Below are 2,500 nucleotides of genomic sequence, written 5' to 3' on the forward strand. Positions count from 1 at the left end.
AGAGTGTGTGAGAGCGTGTGTGAGAGTGTGAGAGAGTGTGTGTGAGAGCGTGTGAGAGAGTGTGAGAGTGTGTGTGAGAGTGTGTGTGAGAGTGTGTGAGAGCGCGTGAGAGCGCGTGTGTGTGTGAGAGTGTGAGTGTGAGTGTGTGTGAGAGTGTGTGAGAGAGAGTGTGTGTGTGTGTGTGAGAGCGTGTGAGAGTGTGTGAGAGTGTGAGAGCGTGTGAGAGTGTGTGAGAGTGTGTGAGAGTGTGTGAGAGCGTGTGAGAGAGTGTGAGAGCGTGTGAGAGCGTGTGAGCGTGTGAGAGAGAGTGTGAGAGAGTGTGAGAGTGTGTGAGCGTGTGAGAGTGTGAGTGTGTGTGAGAGCGTGAGAGCGTGTGAGAGAGTGTGTGAGAGTGTGTGAGAGCGTGTGAGAGAGTGTGTGTGAGAGTGTGTGAGAGCGTGTGTGAGAGTGTGTGAGAGTGAGAGCGAGAGCGTGTGTGAGAGTGTGTGAGAGCGTGTGAGAGTGTGTGAGAGAGTGTGTGTGAGAGTGTGTGAGAGCGTGTGAGGCGTGAGAGGTGTGAGCGTGTGAGAGTGTGTGAGAGAGTGTGTGTGAGAGCGCAGAGAGCGTGTGAGAGCGTGTGAGAGTGTGTGTGAGAGCGTGTGAGAGCGTGTGAGAGAGTGTGAGAGTGTGAGAGAGTGTGTGTGAGAGTGTGTGAGAGAGTGTGTGAGTGTGTGTGAGAGTGTGAGAGCGTGTGAGAGAGTGTGTGTGAGAGTGTGAGAGAGTGTGTGAGAGAGTGTGTGAGAGTGTGTGAGCGTGTGAGAGAGTGTGTGAGAGAGAGTGTGTGGAGAGTGTGTGAGTGTGTGAGAGAGTGTGTGTGAGAGTGTGTGAGAGCGCGTGAGAGCTCTCCGATTGGTCTGAGGAGCGCTGAGCGTCAGCCGAGGACCTCAGATTAAACACAACAGGAAGACAAACATCATCTGTACAGCCTTTCAGATCAGAGACCGGTTTTTATAAACCTTCTGAAACAACACTGCTGTGCAAAAATGATAAAAACAATTATTGATTTATTTGAAAAATAAATGGTTGCTGCTAGTTTTTGGTTTTGTTTATTTTATTTTTTTATATTTTATTTATATTTAATTTTATTTAACATTAATATATGGCCTAAAAAGAGCTGTAAAGAAAATTATAATAGATTTGAGAAAATATATGTCACATATTACTGATAAAATTTCATTGTATTCTTCTACTTTATACTGTTCAGTGCTTTGATGCAAGCTGTGTTGTTAAAAGAGCTATAGAAATAAAAATGATTGATTGATTGATAAAATGACAATCATTGCTTTTAATAAAACAGAAGAGTATCACACAGGAGATCCCGGTGATAGTGAAGTATAACGAGCTGATTAAACACTTTATTAAACACAATGATTCATTTTTATTTATTTTATTACCTGTATGAGCTAGAAACTGTCGTATGTGCAGCGATCCAAAACCAGAATCTAATCCTCATTTCTAATAGTTTGCTGTCCAGACAGTAGACAGAAATGAAATAAATGTAAAATAAAACACAATCTCCGCTGTAAGAATTAAACTTAGCTACAAACATCCTTCAGTCAGTGAGTCTTTTGTTGTTTGATTAATATTTTATATGAAAGAGACGACGGGAATATTAGGCTGCTGTCACTTTAAGAGAATATTAGGCTGCTGTCACTTTAAGAGCTACAGCCTCAGACCTAACCAACAAGGGCTTATGTGAAATATTTGCAACCTGTGTTGTTAAAAGCGCTATATAAATAAAAATGATTGATTGATTGATTGATAAATGATGTCTGAAAATATAGGATATGTTTAAGACAGTAGTTGCCTTCGTGCATCATGCATCTTTTCTGCAAAGATATTTATCAAGTGACTGTTTCACATTGAAACCACGTTGAACTAAACTTCACTTGAAGCCTTTATGGGTATGATGTATTATAAAATGCATAAGTAATGCCTTGTAATGCATCATATAATGATAAGGTGAAGTACTGTAAGTACAGCTGTAATATATGAAGAGATCATCTGCAAAACCAGAGAACTTTCTATTTAATCTCAATCAGCGGGGCAGCGCTGGGGACTTTAGGTTAAAGTTACATCATTATAAAAGTAATTCATTACCAGAGAAAACAACGATGTGTCAGATAACCTGCGTGTCCTCTATAGAAATATTTACACTGAAATGGGATAAATGATCATTCATCTACACTATTTGAATGTTTCTGTGGGACAATGTGAGAGACAACTATCAAACTCAGTGTATTATTATAAATATGATCAGCTCTCTATGGACTCCTTGGATATAGAATCACCACAGTATTTTATAGCAATATAATATGATATTGTGCTAATTCAGCATCATAAGATGATATAAGTTTAGTAATTAGTTGACTGGTGTCGGTGCTAAACGTATCGTTTGACCTTTAGTGTTTCCATAAAAAAGGAGAAGATATAAATAAATAACTGTGATAACAAAAACAAT

General features: G+C 39.7%; 1 protein-coding gene across 2 annotated transcripts in view; it reads right to left on the reverse strand.

The window, feature by feature from the left end:
* The window catches only part of prdm6 (PR domain containing 6), a 29,184-nt gene that overhangs the window by 9,809 nt on the left and 16,875 nt on the right, over positions 1–2,500 (reverse strand). The gene's annotated exons all lie outside the window — the stretch shown is intronic.

Source organism: Puntigrus tetrazona, chromosome 8 (genome assembly GCF_018831695.1).
Source record: "Puntigrus tetrazona isolate hp1 chromosome 8, ASM1883169v1, whole genome shotgun sequence".
Lineage (NCBI taxonomy): Eukaryota > Metazoa > Chordata > Actinopteri > Cypriniformes > Cyprinidae > Puntigrus > Puntigrus tetrazona.